This window comes from Pseudochaenichthys georgianus, chromosome 15 (assembly GCF_902827115.2).
Source record: "Pseudochaenichthys georgianus chromosome 15, fPseGeo1.2, whole genome shotgun sequence".
Classification (NCBI taxonomy): domain Eukaryota; kingdom Metazoa; phylum Chordata; class Actinopteri; order Perciformes; family Channichthyidae; genus Pseudochaenichthys; species Pseudochaenichthys georgianus.
The window spans coordinates 38,690,568-38,709,237 of record NC_047517.1 but is presented as its reverse complement, the minus strand read 5'-3'; positions in this window follow the sequence as shown (position 1 = coordinate 38,709,237).

Here is an 18,670-nt window from a genome sequence, read left to right as displayed (position 1 = left end):
CCGGGCTGCTGCTGATAACAGACAGTTGCGATCGCGGCGAAATTCTCTCTGCAGACCCATTCTCACAGCGTTTATCAACCTTTTTCTTCTCAGCATCAAGCCACACTTATTGTTTTTACTTCGGCTGTGACTGTGTGTGTGCTCAGGGTGAGTTTGGCTGTGTTTCGCTGTGTATCGCTAAACAAGGAAATCACACCTCCACGGAGCTCAGCGCGATTCACAACGTGAAACAATCGGACGTTGTGAATCACCCCGAGCACACACAAAGTCTCAGCCGAAGTAAAAACAATAAGTGTGGCTTGATATTGAGAAGAAAAAGGTTGATGAACGCTGTGAGAATGGGTCTGCAGAGAGAATTTCGCCGCGATCGCAACTGTCTGTTATCAGCAGCAGCCCGGAGGACACATCAGCTGAGCTGCGTGTGTGTGTGAGGAAGTCTGTGGATTGGTCTATCGGAGCACACTGGGCTCACAGGGAGGGGGTCAAGAGCTCCAACGAGCCGTTTAGTGGAGAGAGTGAATACACGTAGTTTACAGAGATGCTGTATGCCAAACAATGTGAGTTTGGAAAATTGCACAGTATTTTTCTATTGTAATATCCCTCAACAATGGTATTATGATCAGTAGAAAGGACCATGACATGTGACCTTTAAGTTAAATGTGAGCTAGTACCTGTGGATATAATCCGTTCTCAATTATTCTAAATGTTAAATTAATTCACCATTTACCGTTTGATAAAAGATTAGTTTATCAGGCGTACATTTCCTCTTCCATAAAACATAGGTTTGAGAAATGAATGTTTCAATATGAGATCAATTACTCAAATATAATTTACTCTCCCCTCCCTTTTCTTACATATGTCACATAATGTAATAACAACGTAGGAGTCTATTTAAACATGGTATCGTCTATAAGCTATTAATCGAGAAAACTCAGTATCCGCACGCAACTTGCAAATAACTCTTCTCTCTTTCCTATCCCTCTCTTATCCTCATCTCTCTATTCTCTCTTCCACATCCCTCTCACATCCTCATCTCCCATCTCTCTCACAGCTCTCTCTATTCTCTCTTACTTCAGTTGGATGTGAAATAAAACATAGGAGTCCATGTAAGCATGGTAGAGGTCATAATCCATCACTCGAGAAAACTCAGTACCAGCTGTGCGCAACTAACAAAAACAATTGTGAGAACCATATATTATGCAGGAAATGTACACCTTTGTTGACAAAAACAAAGCATCTCTGATTTGGCAGGAAAAGCTTCATCCCCCTTAACATCTGAGTTACCGCTGAAGGAGCATGAATGATAGTGGGCGTCTGAGGTTGTCTTTACAGAGAAATGTCAAACAAATTCAAAACCTTACATTTGAAAACAGGTTTGCATTCCTCCACTTAAGGTGACGTTATCATTGGAAACAATAAAAAAAAACTATTTTGATATAGAATCTATAAATGAAATCGTTAGAGCAGAACAGAATGGTTGTATTTCTTAGCCTAAGCTCCGTGCAGCCTCTAGTTTCACCAGGTGGAAACATGGTCTATACAGTAAGAGGCCCCTGACATTAGGCCTATACCAAAATAGTAGGGGCTTTTCACAGCTTTCCAATCTTACAGGCATCCTCTGCATAGCAGTATGGATAGCCTTACATTTTTTTTAAAACCACTCCGTGGTAACGAGAGTCATATTTCTGACCCTTATGCCCTAAGTGAAGCCGTTAGTCTCATCTGACTGACCCAAGGGTTTGGTGCTGGTGTGACAGTTCCACGTGTTCAGAGTAGACGTCAAACTTTCAGTTCATGGCTCGGTGGGGGGGAAGCAGACCCATGTGAGACAGTATCAACGGCTGTAGAGTTCAGTTTGAGGAATGTCATTCTCTCTGGGAGCAGGAAATGGTGTCCATTCTCGGACCAGAACATTAATGTCATGTAGCGCAGCCATAGCATCTCTGTGACTGCACTCAGCCGGACTGTAGTAGGGCAGAGCTGGGTGACTTTTTAGTGAAGCCGTCCGAAGCCATCCACATACCAACAACAGGGACACAGGGTCATAAATGTCTCTCTTTACCTCAATCATAAAACAAATTAGTGGGAAAAATGTGGAACACTAATCCATCATGTGAAATGTTGAGTTAATTTAAATAATTACTTATGGGTTGAAATCAAATTATCATTAATATTAGAACTAAAGTCAGTTAAAATAGGACTTGCACCGATCAGAATCTAATCAATACACCATTTTCCCAGCTCTGTAATGAAAGGATAACAAGCAGGGATGCAAACTTGTCACCTTTTGAATCCAAAATAGGTCGTTTGTGTGATTCATGTAGATCTGAAATACAAATATTATTGGGGTGTGGGCAAGGTTGCCAACTCTGGGTACCTGGCTGGAGTGAGATTTTGATATCATGGGTTTAATTACACACATGCGCACGAAATGACTGCTATCGTGTCAGTAGCGGGACCTTAGCATATATTTAGGATATATATATAATATATATACAAATGCACAATATTGGACACAGACTATAAAAGGGCACACAGTTTCATTCACTAATGAAAGTCAAACACATGTTTGTTTCCACTGTTTTATTGTGTGCCTGTCATGATAAGCAATTAATTGACTTATCGGCTCCCGAGTATTTGTGTTGGGTAATCTATGGTAGGGCTAACCCATACAGTGGTGGGGCTCAAATCAGTATTTGAAATGTAATTACATACACGCTATATCGCCCCATTGACGGTGAAACGCCACTCGTGAGGTTTGGATTATTTCCCTGTCTCAATCCAAATTGAACTGTATGAAATAAAAAGGCACATTTGTGTGACAAAATTGACATGCTGAAAACCCAACCCCCGCAGCGGCGCTGTCTGGGGGGATTTTTTTTCAAATACTAACATAAAATACACATTCTCTCTTGAGATGAAAAATAAATCCATCTATTTACTACACAACATATTTAAATGAAGCTGAACCTGCTGCTCCTCACAGAGGAAAAAGTCTGTGTGAATTACTTTACATTGTGGATAAGGGTGGATATCCCCCATTGTCCTGTGTGTGAAAATGGAAGACAGCCCACACACCTATCAATCATCAAACCGTGGGGTCTTATTTAATTATGTGATGATTTCTATCAACACGTAATGTTGTATCAATGTATATAGAGATGTGTTACCGCAAAATTATTCTCCGTCGGGATTTCCTGCAACAACACCACGCCGTTATCTTGATTCTGATAGGCCAGAATCCATTATCAAAGATGTCCTATTTGAGAAGACGATCACTACGTGACAATCTGCAGCCGCGAGCTGTTATGTGCCAACATTGCCGCATGGTGTTCTTCCTCCCATATTATGTGGTCCGGAGTGACTCTTACAGTCTGGACCGCTGGTGAACAGCTGTTCGAACGGGCCGTTCAGGTGTTCAGAGCAGAGCTCCCTGTCGGAGCGGCAGAGCGTGAAGTGAACTGAAATTTTGTTCTGGCTAACGTTAGCTTTAGTACTCAGATCTTGTTCTTGAGTAGAAGTACTAGAGTGTAGGAATACTTCGTTACAGCAAGAGTACTGCATTAAAATTGTTACTCAAGTAAAAGTATAAAGGTATTCTCATCAAAATATAGTGGAAATAGCGACAGTAAAGGTAGTCGTTGTGCAGATTGGTCCATTTCAGAATAATATATATGATGTGTTTTATAATGATTGATCATGAAAGTGTTCTCAAAGCTGGTGAAGGTGCAGCTAGTCTGAAGTACTTTGTAGACTGCAGGGTAGCTGGTGGATTTACTCCAGGTGGAACTAAAGTCTGATTTAACACTTGATTATATTTCACATAATTCATCCAGATCCGTAAAGTAACTAAAAGGTATGAAATACATGTAGCGGAGTAGAAATACACCATGTACCTCTGAACTGTAGAAGTAGAAGAATAAAGTAGCAAAACATTTAAATACTCAAATAAAGTACAAGTATCTCAAAATAGTGCCCAAGTATAGTACCTGTTGAGTTTATGAACTTAGTTACACCAGTGGCTATACAGATAGAAAGACTAAGCCTTGCACAGCGGCATGAAAACACATCTATGAAAATGCTCAACAGTGCTGCCAGAACCACAAACTGACTGCTACAATTAAAAATAAATGCCTCTATCCATCTCCATCAGATGTGACTCCCTGGCACCTCTGCCACCACTACCTGCTGCTTCAGTTGTTCTGCCCGCCAAAACCATCTGCCACTCCTCACACAAAGTGGATTAAGGCAAGGCAAGGCAAGTTTATTTATATAGCACTTTTCAACGCAAGGCAATTCAAAGTGCTTTACAAAAAATGAAAGACATTAAGCATTAAAAAAGAAAAGCTAATAAAATAAGCATTAAAAGGAAAAATACATGGATAAAAGTTACAGTGCAGTTTAAGATATGAATAGTTCAATTAGAAGCAGCGACAAAGAGAAAAGTCTTCAGCCTGGATTTAAAAGTAGTCAGAGTTGCAGCGGACCTGCAGGTTTCTGGGAGTTTGTTCCAGATATTTGGAGCATAATAACTGAACGCTGCTTCTCCATGTTTCAGTACTGACTCCGGGGAAAGGAAGCTGACCAGTCCCTGAAGACCTGAGAGATCTGGATGGTTCATAATTTAGCAGGAGGTCAGAAATGTATTTTGGGCCTAAACCATTCAGTGCTTTATAAACCAGCAGCAGTATTTTGAAATCTATTCTTTGACACACAGGAAGCCAGTGTAAAGACTTCAGAACTGGAGTGATGTGATCCACTTTCTTGGTGTTAGTGAGGACTCGAGCAGCGGCGTTCTGAATCAGCTGCAGCTTTCTAATAGATTTTTTAGTGAGACCTGTGAAGACACCATTGCAGTAGTCCAGTCTACTGAAGATAAAGGCATGGACAAGTTCTTCCAAATCCTGCTGTGACATTAGTCTTTTAATCCTAGATATATTCTTTAGGTGATAGTAGGCTGATTTAGTAACTGTAAATCACTTACACGTGTGTGTGTGTGTGTGTGTGTGTGTGTGTGTGTGTGTGTGTGTGTGTGTGTGTGTGTGTGTGTGTGTGTGTGTGTGTGTGTGTGTGTGTGTGTGTGTGTGTGTGTTTTTGTTTGGTGTGGCGTGTGTGTGTGTGTGTGTGTGTTTGGTGTGTGTGTGTTTGGTGTGTGCGTGCGTGTGTGTGTGTGTGTGTGGATATCGTATAATGTATATCAATTATCTGATTCCAGTGGCCAGTTGGAACAGACAATCAAAAAGGTTTTCATTTTGCAGCAACAGCGCAAAAGGTTTCAATTACTCTCTGAGTATCATTACATTACATTACATTGCATTTAGCTGACGCTTTTATCCAAAGCGACTTACAATAAGTACATTCGACCAGGAAGACACAACCTTGAAGAAAACAGAATCACATAAGTACATCAGGTTTCATAGAGCCAAGTATTTCAAGTGCTACTCAACTGGCTATAGATAAGCCAGTCCTCATGCCTGAGTCTGGTTCTGTCTTATCTTCTTTGTTTCGGAATGTGTTCAATACATTAAGTTTTGTATTCATTATTACCATATAATACATAGATTAAGAATAAATGAAACAAATAGTACAACATTGAGCTGTTTGAGCTTTTCATCTTTACATTATTTATTTATTTTTCTCAAGTCATTTACTTTTGGTGAGATAACTGAAGTTTAGTTCATTTTACCCTGGCTGTGGACTGATTCATTATGAGTTGTTACAACGCATGCACAAGACGGCGGGTAGACAAACAAACACGAAACAATTATACAAACAAACATGAACACTCTCAACAACCAACGGCTTGACAAAAACTCTTCCAGCCTAGATTTAATCCGAATTAGGGAGACTTTCAGAGGCGGTTAGAGAAATATCTTGTTTAATTATGAGAGCCTTCTTACTCATAATCTTGTGTTCAGCAATCCATATTATGACATTCTCACACCGCGTATTAACCACTTTCTTTGGTTCAAAAATGGTAATAATCGCGGAAATAATGACTATTTAGTACTGATTCTCAAATCAACAACCACTATGCTTATTTTAGTGGTGCTTTGATTTTTTTCCGTCCAGAAGCATATACTTCAATTTTTTCTCTCACCGTTTCTTCCCAAAACACAACAGCTAAATTCAGCAATTCATGACATTCTCATACCACGTATTAACCACTTTCGTTAGTTCAAAAATGGTAATAGTCGCGGAAATAATGACTATGTAACTGTCCCTCTCTCTTTGTCTGCATGCTGCTCTCCACAGGGGGCGGAGAATCGGCACCTCAGCAGAAATGCTGTTGATTTAGGCAAGTTATCCTCTGAAATCTCCTAAATTCGGCGATTCGTTTCAATACAAATCTATGACATTGCTTCTAATTCAGAAACTCCACTTTACTGATGCTCTCTTTCAAAGTTTCTCCGAATATTTGCTGTGTTTAATTGTCCGGTGATTTAATTCCGAGAATCACACACAGAGGGAATTGATGAAATTCGATATTCCGAGGTTATTTATTAGCCCCAAATATTCTTATTGTTTTTACATGGGCCGTGTTTGCTCCGTGAGCACATGCTCCAGCAGCAACCACGGGGAAATCGGCCAGGACAACGTCCCCCTTGACACCGATTCCCGAGGTTATAATTAGCCTCCGAATGTAAATGAGTAGAGAAACAAAAAAAGAATTGCAGCAGCTCAGTTTTTCCAGGAAATGTATAATACCGTCAATCCCAAATGCTGGCAAGCCAATCTCAAAATAGAAATTTACTTACCAGCCTCTGAAGATCTTTTGGTATCCTGTTCCGTGATGCCAATTTGTGAAGGAAAGTTCTGATCAGCAATGTGAATGGAAGAAATAGAAGACTGGAGTCCACTTTACATCAAACACCGGAGTTTATTGAGAGTCCACGGCCGGGAGCATTGATAAGATTTCCACACAACTTCCTCATGTAAATCCCAAGCCAACACTACCCATTTCAGAGACAAAGAAAGTCTGTTAAAGTCATCTGCGCGCATGGTCCACACTCCCCCACAGGAAGGCAGGACCTTTGACCTGTGCCCTGCTCTAAGTTGCAGGCAGGACACATAGGAAAACACTACAATTCTCCCCTGCACAGATGTCATTAAAATATTCTCGAACAATGTCAAGTTATCAAAACTACTGTGTTTCATAGAAACAGTGTTAAAATCACAAACTTGCCTTTTAGAGAGACATAAAGAAAACAAATTCCTTACAAATCAATGAATATTTTACCCGGTTAAAAAGGTTTGCATCCATTAAAGTGTAACTAAAAGTATCGTAGTAGCACAAGAAAAGAGAATAAAGCATTGATGTCAACAAAACAGCCTTGTTTCACTGAAATAGCCTCAAAATCACAAACTGCCATTAAGAGTAAGATTCTTAACGAAATCTAATGACACAAAGTACTGAATTATCTACTTTTCAGCTTTTATACACAAAAAGTGTATCTTTCAGTAACTTTCTGAGAGAATTTAAGCATAAATCTGTCAAAGATTCTTAAAGAAATCTACTGACACAAAGTTCTTCATCATCTACTTTTCAGCTTTTAAAAAGAATAGTGTATCTTTCAGTAACTTTCTCAGAGAATTTAAGCATAAATCTGTCAAATATTTCAAAAAAGCCTTGTTTCACTGAAATAGCCTCAAAATCACAAACTGACATTAAGAGTCAGAATCCTAATTAAATCTACTAAAACAGAGTACTTTCATGGTAGTGGTCAGCTTTTAAAAATAATAGTGTATCTTTCAGTAACTTTCTCAGAGAATTAAGCATAAATCTGTCAAATGTTCAAAACAGCCTTGTTTCACTGAAATAGCCTCAAAATCACAAACTGCCATCAAGAGTAAGATTCTTAACGAAATCTACTGACACAAAGTACTTCATTATCTACTTTTCAACTTTTAAATACAAAAGTGTATCTTTCAGTAACTTTCTGAGAGAATTTAAGCATAAATCTGTCAAAGATTCTTAACAAAATCTACTGACACAAAGTACTTCATTATCTACTTTTCAGCTTTTAAAAAGAATAGTGTATCTTTCAGTAACTTTCTCAGAGAATTTAAGCATAAATCTGTCAAATATTTCAAAAAAGCCTTGTTTCACTGAAATAGCCTCAAAATCACAAACTGACATTAAGAGTCAGAATCCTAATTAAATCTACTAAAACAGAGTACTTTCATGGTAGTGGTCAGCTTTTAAAAATAATAGTGTATCTCTCAGTAACTTTCTCAGAGAATTAAGCATAAATTTGTCAAATGTTCAAAACAGCCTTGTTTCACTGAAATAGCCTCAAAATCACAAACTACCATCAAGAGTAAGATTCTTAACGAAATCTACTGACACAAAGTACTTCATTATCTACTTTTCAACTTTTAAATACAAAAGTGTATCTTTCAGTAACTTTCTGAGAGAATTTAAGCATAAATCTGTCAAAGATTCTTAACAAAATCTACTGACACAAAGTACTTCATTATCTACTTTTCAGCTTTTAAAAAGAATAGTGTATCTTTCAGTAACTTTCTCAGAGAATTTAAGCATAAATCTGTCAAATATTTCAAAAAAGCCTTGTTTCACTGAAATAGCCTCAAAATCGCAAACTGCCATTAAGAGTCAGATTCTTAACAAAATCTACTGACACAAAGTACTTCATTATCTACTTTTCAACTTTTAAATACAAAAGTGTATCTTTCAGTAACTTTCCATATTGAGTTGTCGATATCCACCCACATCATTACAAATATTTGGGAAGCACTATAGTGCTTGGACAATTCTCCCATATGGATATAGCAGCACCGTCCAAATATTGGGGCCAAGGGATGGTCCACTGAATTTGCAGTCCCGTCGCCACCATATTTGTGCCGGACACAACATATGCGTGTGGTGCATGTTATTGGACCCTAGGTGGCGGTCTTCTAATAGGGTTGTACTTGTACTGCATGGGGGTGGCAGAAAGTCAATATGAGAGCCCACTTACCACATATTAAACAAATATTAACGTACTGTGTACTTATACTTATGGGGGGGGGGGGGGGGGGGTGTCCGACAACTCAATATGGGGTCCCACTTACCAGACCAAAAATCAAAAAAGATGCGTGTGAAAAGGGATTACACAAACGCATCACAACTTTTTTTGATTTTTGGTCTGGTAAGCATAACTTTTAGGGATCCCCCAGATAAACCCTCATGGGCAGTGGAGTCTCCCCCTGTCTTGTCACATAGATTATACGATTCTGACTCTTAATGGCAGTTTGTGATTTTTAGGCTATTTCAGTGAAACAAAGCTGTTTTGAAGATTTGACAGATTTATGCTTAACTCTCTCAAAAAGTTACTGAAAGATACCATTTTGTATTTAAAAAGCTGAAAAAGTAGATAATGAAGTAGACTTGTGTCCGTAGATTTCGTTAAGAATCTGACTCTTATGCCCCTTTCACACCAGCGCCTTTTCAACTCCGGCTCGGAGCTAGAGCCTGAAAAGCGCCGGGTTTTCCTGTTCACACCGCAGCGGCGCTGGCTCTGAGCTCCGGAATCCGCTTCATTTCCAGCTCCAAAAAATTGTCGGTCCAGAGGCAAGAGCTTTGGAGCTAAGAGGCGACGTCGCTTACGTCTCTCTTACGTCGAGGCGTGCAGGAAACTAAACCCACCTCCCCTGAACATGGGTCGACTGTCATGCCTGCCTACAAGCAGTGTGCTTATAAACACACTTTATAAAGTCAGGCAACACTAACCAGGCTTCGTGTGATTCTGTTTATTTGTACCTTACTTTGACCATCCGTTCACTGTTATCGATCATTGTGGAGAGAGGCAGACGTGTTGTTTTGTATTATTGCAGCTATCGGATGCAAGTAGTCAGTTTAGCTTCGGTTGCTATGCTAACATCACCTGTTTTATACCAGATACACTTTCATAACAGCGTTGTGATACCAAACAGTGTCAATTCAGACGGACACACATTCACTTAGGCTAAGGGGAACTGGGGATATGCATCAGCTGCTTGTGTGAGTCGGACAGTGAATACTTTAGAGCGGCCGCTGCAGTGTGAGCTAACCGGGAGCTAACGGGAGAATAAACTCCCGTGGAAGAGCAGCCAGCACTGCAGCGGTCGGTAAATGCTGCAGAAACACATTAATAAACAATGAACCACGGCACTCTGGAGCAAAGTATAAGGTTGGAGAAGTCGTTATTCAATTTATTCTGGCTTCGTGTGATTAAAAGCAACACGATCATCGACCCGACGCAGTTGTTGTTGTTGTTATTGTGAGCGCCGTAATGGCTTCCGTTGGGGAGCAAATCAGCGATGTAAATGGTGACGCCATGACGCAGCAGGGGCAGCTCTGGGGCGCCAGTGGGCGGTGTGAACAGAGCGGGAGCTGAAAAGGGAAACCGGAGCTGAACCAGAAAAGCTCCCGCTCGGAGCTAGAAACTGAAAAGCGCTGGTGTGAAAGCCGCATACATGGTAGTTTGTGATTTTGAGGCTATTTCAATGAAACAAGGCTGTTTTGAACATTTGACAGATTTATGCTTAAATTCTCTGAGAAAGTTACTGAGAGATACACTATAGTGTATAAAAAGCTGAAAAGTAGATAATGAAGTACTTTGTGTCAGTAGATTTCGTTAAGAATCTTTGACAATAAATCACCAACACATGTATACATAACACACAACAAGGTTCTTTTAAATGTTGTTTGAAGTAAAATGTTAACTATCCGTATTATATTCACTTCAGTGGAATAGGATCAGAAAATGTAAAATAAGAAACCAAAGTATATCAGTAGGTGATTCTCTTTGCCATTGTTTTCATCTAGTCTATACTGTTACAACAATTACATTTTTGGTTTTGGTGGGCCACCCCAAGATGTTCAGTGGGCCCATTTGGCTGCCCCTATGAAACATTTCTGGAGGCGCCACTGCCTCCAGACAGGGAATATAGACGAACTAACATCTCTGTTAACCGCCTTTGCTTTCTCACTGTCTCCGTCCCCACCAACTCATAAAGCTGGCAGTGTCCTTGATCTCATATTCTCAAGGCACTGTGCTACTTCTAACCTCTCTGTAAACCAGCTCCACACATCCGATCACTTCTTCATTTCATTCTCTCTACCCCTTTCCAAACATAACAAACTTATCTCTTCTCATCCTGCACCTGTCCGCCGTAACCTTTGTTCCCTCTCCCCCTCTACCTTTGCCTCATCGGTGCTCTCAGCCCTCCCTTCCTCTGACTCGTTCCAACTCCTGCCTCCAAACTCTGCTGCAGAAACTCTCCTCTCTCCTCTCTCATCCTCTCTGGACTCTCTCTGTCCTCTCACATCTCGGCAGGCTCGTCAGTCCCCTCCTGCTCCCTGGCTAAATGACGCACTGCGTGCTAATAGAACCGTCCTTCGGGCAGCAGAGCGTAAACGGTGGAAATCCAAACACCGTGACGACCTCCTAACCTATCGGGCTCTCCTCTTCTCTTTCTCTGCTTCGATCTCTCAGGCAAAAAGCACTTTCTTTCAAGATAAGATCCAATCGTCCTATTCCAATCCCAAAAAACTATTTTCCATCTTCTCCACCCTCTTGGACCCTCCCAAAGCCCCCCTCCCTTCTGTCCAAGCGACTTTGTTAACTACTTTGAAAAAAAGGTTGATGATATTCGCTCTTCTTTTTCTGGCTCACCTTTACTCACCGTTGGGTCACCAGACCCTCCTTTCACCCACACACTGACCTCCTTTTCCCCTCTCTCTCCAAGTGAGGTTCTTACCCTCATTACCTCTGCCCGCCCTACCACCTGTCCTCTGGACCCTATCCCTTCAAACCTCCTTCAGACTATCGCTCCTGATATTCTACCGTTTCTCACCCATTTCATCAACACTTCTCTAACTTCTGGTCACTTTCCAAACAGTCTCAAGGAGGCAAGAGTAAACCCTCTCCTAAAGAAACCCACTTTCAACCCATCTGATGCTATACACTACAGGCCTATCTCTCTCCTCCTGTTCCTGTCTAAAACACTTGAACGCACTGTCTTTAAACAACTCTCTGGTTATCTCCATCAGAACAACCTTCTGGATCCGCACCAGTCTGGTTTCAAGGCAGGTCACTCCACAGAAACTGCCCTCCTTGCTGTCACTGAGGAACTGCACACTGCTAAAGCAGCCTCCCTCTCCTCTGTCATCATCCTTTTGGACCTGTCTGCTGCATTCGACACGGTGAACCATCAGATCCTCCTTCGCACTCCAAGAACTTGGAGTTTCAGGCTCTGCACTTTCCCTCCTCACCTCATACCTCAAAGACTGTACCTACAGGGTAACTTGGAGAGGGTCCGAGTCCGACCCTTGTCAATTAACTACAGGGGTCCTTCAGGGCTCTGTTCTTGGTCCCCTCCTCTTCTCCCTGTACACAAACGCGCTCGGATCAGTCATTAGCCCGCATGGTTTTTCATACCACTGCTACGCTGACGGCACCCAATTAATCCTGTCCTTTCCCCGCTCAGAGACCCAGGTCGTCGCACGTATCTTTGCTTGTCTAGCTGACATCTCTCAGTGGATGTCCGCTCATCACCTCAAGCTCAACCTTGACAAGACTGAACTGCTTTTCCTTCCGGGAAAAGATTGTCCCACTCTAGACTTAACAATCAACATCGGCCCCTCTGTTGTTTCCCCGACTCAGACTGCAAGGAATCTGGGTGTGACCCTAGATAACAACCTGTCCTTCACTGCAAACATCGCTGCTACAACCCGCTGCTGCAGATACAAGCTTTACAACATCAGGAGGATACGTCCCCAGCTGACCCAGAAAGCCACGCAGGTTCTGGTCCAGGCTCTCGTCATCTCACGCCTAGACTACTGCAACTCCCTCCTGGCTGGTCTACCTGCATGTGCCATCTGACCTCTGCAGCTCATCCAGAATGCAGCGGCTCGTCTGGTCTTCAACCTTCCTACATTTTCCAACACCACTCCGCTCCTCCGCTCCCTCCACTGGCTTCCGGTAACTGCTAGAATCCACTTCAAGACAATGGTACTTGCGTACCATGCTGCGAATGGATCTGGCCCTTCCTACATCCAGGACATGGTTAAACTGTACACCCCAGCACGTGCACTCCGCTCTGCATCAGCCAAACAGCTCGCTGCACCCTCGCTGCACCCTCGCTGCACCCTCGCTGCGAAGGGGACCCAAGTTCCCATCAGCAGAAACACGTGGGTTTGCTATCCTGGCTCCAAAATGGTGGAATGAGCTCCCCATTGACATCAGGACAGCAGAAAGCTTACACACCTTCCAGACTGAAAACTCATCTCTCTCGACTCCACCTCGAGCGATCGAGGTGGAGTCGAGAGAGATGAGTTTTAGAGATGAGTTTTAGAATTACTAAAAAATAATTACTAACAAAGCACTTATATACTAATAAAGGACTGGCTTATCTAAAGCCAGTTGAGTAGCACTTGAAATGTTTGGCTCTATGAAACCTGATGTACTTTATTATTCTGTTTTCTTCAAGGTTGTGTCTTCCTGGTCGAATGTACTTATTGTAAGTCGCTTTGGATAAAAGCGTCAGCTAAATGCAATGTAATGTAATGTAACAGGTTCAGATGATTTCCCCGTCATTGTGAGCAGATTTAGAACAAAATAAAAAGACATTTTTCAAATTGTAGGCTGCTTATTGGAATTTATCTGAACATATTTGAAAAGAATGGATGAGAAATCAAGTTCTGACTCATTGAGTTCACAGCATCTGAAAGACTGTCTCACTGATTAAAAGATAACATCACAAGATCTTAATGAAGCAAGTTCATCCAGGAAGACCGTCTTTATTCTGTCGTTCACATATTTCCATCTCACTACTCGTCTGTAGTTATAAAACTGCAAAATCGTCTCGAGCTCAATGACCTCCATGCAGTACTCTTTAAATCTGCCTCACAGCTAATGATCAGTATTAGTCAGAGCTGCGACTCCACTTTCCAAAAACACCATTTCAATTATATTACATCTAATGATATGTTCAGTCTGCTCACCATGGCTGTTCTCCCACTGACGAGTTAACTCTAGAGAAGCTTCGGAGAACTCAGAGAGACAAACAAGGGTGTGTGTGTGTGTGTGTGTGTGTGTGTGTGTGTGTGTGTGTGTGTGTGTGTGTGTGTGTGTGTGTACTGAACCCGCTCTGAGTGGGGACCCTGAACGCCTCACCAAAGCTCAGAGGTGAGATGAAGACCTCTGACTGTCCACTTCTCCAGAGCTCAGCAGGCATTATTCACAGTCAAAGCTCTGTGTGTGTGTGTGTGTGTGTGTGTGTGTGTGTGTGTGTGTGTGTGTGTGTGTGTGTGTGTGTGTGTGTGTGTGTGTGTGTGTGTGTGTGTGTGTGTGTGTGTGTGTGTGTGTGTGTGTGTGTGTGGGAAGTGATTGCTGAAATTGCATCATGGCAGCCTCTCCATCATTCACAGAAAACAGCCTCCGCGCTCTGAAACACTTCCAGAGTTGAAATAAAAAATAAAAAGTGCAGTTTTGGCTGAATCCTGAATCTGAAGCCTCTCGTCTTTGTTCTGTGAGCTTTCTGTTATGTTCTCTCCTCATTTTCCCTCCGAGGTCTCAGTCCTCTCTTGTCTGTGGATTAAAGTCTCTCTGCATTACATTAATGCACACAACGTTTACGATTATTTTGTTTTTATTAGTGCACATATTTTATTCCAATTATATTTCTACAATTTCAATCATATTCAATATAGCCTACACTGAACAAAAATATAAACGCAACACTTTGGTTTTTGCTCCCATTTTTCATGAGATGAACTCAAAAATCTAAAACATTTTCTATAAACACAAAATAACCATTTCTCTCAAATATTGTTCACAAATCTGAAAAAATGTGTGATAGTGAGCACTTCTCCTTTGGCGAGATAATCCATCCCACCTCACAGGTGTGGCATATCAAGATTCTGATTAGACAGCATGATTATTGCACAGGTGTGCCTTAGGCTGGCCACAATAAAAGGCCACTCTGAAATGTGCAGTTTTGCTTTATTGGGGGGGTCCGAAAACCAGTCAGTATCTGGTGTGAGGGTTAGGGTTAGGGTCAGGGTAATGTTGTGAATCGAGTGGCCTGTGTTCGTCGTCCATAACATACGCCTGCCCATACCATAACCCCACCACCACCATGGGCCACTCGATTCACAACATTACCCTAACCCTACCTCGATTTTTTTCAGATTTGTGAACAATATTTGAGAGAAATGGTTATTTTGTGTATATAGAAAATGTTTTAGATCTTTGAGTTCATCTCATGAAAAATGGGAGCAAAAACAAAAGTGTTGCGTTTATATTTTTGTTCAGTGTAAATACTGCTATATTTTACTATATTTTTTTGTGTTATAATCAAATCAAGTTTTATTTATAAAGCACATTTAAAAGCGATTGTACATGCAATAAAAACACATTACTACAATCACAATAAAAGACAATCATTTACAACAGAAATATAAAAATCAAACACAGGGAAAAGTCAGGAGTCGTGCTCCGCTCTGACTAGAAGGCCAGGGAGAAGAAGTGAGTCTTTAGTGAGTATTTAAAACCCCAGGGTCCGGGCCGACCTCACATGGAGGGGCAGAGTGTTCCAGAGCCTGGGGCCAGCTGCTGCGAAGGCTCGGTACCCTCGGGTTTTGAGCCTGGTCTTGGGCACCATCAGCAACAGCTGGTCAGCCGACCTTCAAGCTCTGGCTGGGGTGTAGCGCTGGAGGAGTTCAGCTATATAGGAGGAGCCAGCCCATTTAGGGCTTTGAAAACAAATAAAAGGAGTTTAAAATCTATTCGGAACCGAATTGGAAGCAAGTTATTAATTATAGTTTCTTCAAATCGTTTTCTATCCATGTTCGTCATGTTATAATGTGTTTCCGCTGCACTATTTCTTAATAAGATAAGAGGTACTTTATTGGAGACTGCAGATTGGTCATAAACCCTAAAGCCGATAACCTTTGTGTTCGTCTGGATGCATATTGAAGCTATTTTAAATAATCAGATGTCCTGGAGATATTGCTGTAGTGATGAAGACGTAGGGAATGAGTCCTTACCCCAAGTGAAGGAGTTCAAGTATCTCGGGGTCTTGTTCTCGAGTGAGGGAACAATGGAGCGTGAAACGGGCCGGAGAATCGGAGCAGCGGGAGCGGTACTGCAGTCGCTTTACTGCACCGTTGTGACGAAAAGGGAGCTGAGCCAGAAGGCAAAGCTCTCTGTCTACCGGGCCATGTTCGTTCCTACCCTCACCTACGGTCATGAAGGATGGGTCATGACCGAAAGAACCAGATCGCGGATACAAGCGGCCGAGATGGGTTTTCTCCGCAGGGTGGCTGGTGTCTCCCTTAGAGATAAGGTGAGAAGTTCGGTCATCAGGGAGGGACTCGGAGTTGAGCCGCTCCTCCTTCGCGTCGAAAGGAGCCAGTTGAGGTGGTTCGGGCACCTAGTTAGGATGCCACCTGGGCGCCTCCCTAGGAGGGGTTCCAGACACGTCCAGCTGGGAAGAGACCGAGGGGTAGACCTAGGACCAGGTGGAGGGATTATATCTCTTCTGGCCTGGGAGCGCCTTGGGACCCCCCAGTCAGAGCTGGTTGATGTGGCCAGGGAAAGGAACGTTTGGGGCTCTCTGCTGGAACTGCTACCCCGAGACCCGACCACGGATAAGCGGGAGAAGATGGATGGATGGAGACGTCTGTGAACATGAAGCCCTGCAGTGAGACTCTATTGATTCTCCAGTCTGCTCACCCTGCCCCTCTTTAGTCTGTATTTAATTACTGCAGAGCTCACTTTGTTTTTCCCCTTAAGACATCTTCAATTTGCAGATCATTTAAAATGCAGAAGCTCCTTAAGAGATGAAATCTGCAGCATGTGCTAAACTCAAACAGACGTATAGTTATAGTTTAGGAAGTTTCTAGTCAACAAATCCCCTGAAAAGAACCAACAATCTCTCTCTATCTTCACTTTGTCTTTCATTGAAGAACAGCTTCACTAATATATAGTTAAACACCTTTTAAAAAGACACGGTAATTTCCTGAAACAGCTGGTTCACGTAATTTGTTTTAATGTTATTCCAACAGGATTACAATATGTATTATGTTACCATAACTGGGGTGAAGCCTGCGAGCTGGTTCAGGCAGTCAGCTGGAGCACCAATGATACACGTGACGCGTCTCTCTCACATCCAACCAATCACAATCTCCTAAACTTGCTGCTCTCTTTAAGCTTCCAGGTCTGCTGCCTCTGCCTCGCTCATGCTGTTGCTGCTCGGTCACATTGCTGATGCGTTCACGTGCTGCTGCCCCCCCCCCCAGCTCCCACCTGTAGGCTCGGGGGGTAGTTCTGTAATCATCACCCAATGCTCTATGTTCATCTGTGGAGTGATGAGGCCGAGCCTAGACGCCAGACTCAGTCTATATGCTGCTTCTAATGAACATATAGGAACACGTGAGTTGTCTGACTGATCTGGCTAAATTAAACCACTTTAATGGATGAATTAAAGGGCTTTATGCAGATGTGAAACCATGTTTAAATGTAAGTGATTGCACCTTTTGATGATGTGTCCTTTGAACAAAGTGGAGAGGAAGTGGGTGGAAACCATGAGCGCTGATGATGGAGAGAGAATTATTCAATTCAAGCTTCAACTAAAGCACACAAATAAGTGACTAATTATTGAGCGATGATTTGCATTGTGAGGTTTTCTATTATAAAAAACTTGTATGGACTCAACATGTGACTCATGTCCTTCACTTTGTCCTGAACTCTTTTCACCAGCCTTTAAAACATATAAATGACTGCCATATTTCTTTGTATCTAAAAATGTGCTATTAAAACCTTCAAATGTAGTGAAGTTTAACGGGATTTTTTTAGGATCTTTTCAATGTCAACAGTGTTCTAGAGAAGGCAGTCAAACCAAGGATGCGTTTTATACATTTGATTTATTTAAAAGACGGGTCAGTTACAAAACTTTTTTTTATTTTAACATACTCCAAAGGCAAACAAAAGGACATCAGACGAGGGTACTGTTCAAACGCGTAGAAGAACATATTTAAACATTTAAATTAGACATTATTTATAGATATTACACGGCTTAGTTGAATACTCCGTTCTGATTGGACGATTTACGTCTGCTATTTTACGATATCAGACCGTTGCTAAGGAGAACAGACTGTTGCTAAGGAGGATCCAGTCATGGACCATCTGGACCTACATTCAGCTCACATTTTACCATCAGGAGAGAATAAATGATGCAGAGCTGTAGAGGGTTTTAACTGGAATGGAAAATAAATAAGTGAAACTTTTCCTGATAAAAATAGGGTGGCAGGAAAACAAGGGGAAAGTAAAAAGTGACGCACAACTATGAGACCAGGGGACAGTAAAAAGTGACGCACAACTATGAGACCAGGGGACAGTAAAAAGTGACTGCTCAACTATGAGACCAGGGGACAGTAAAAAGTGACGCACAACTATGAGACCAGGGGACAGTAAAAAGTGACGCACAACTATGAGACCAGGGGACAGTAAAAAGTGACGCACACAGCTGGAGACCAGGGGACATTAAAGAGTGACACACACAGCTAGAGACCAGGGGACACTAAAGAGTGACGCACACCTATGACCTGAGACAGGGGACATTAAAGAGTGACACACACAGCTAGAGACCAGGGGACACTAAAGAGTGACGCACACAGCTG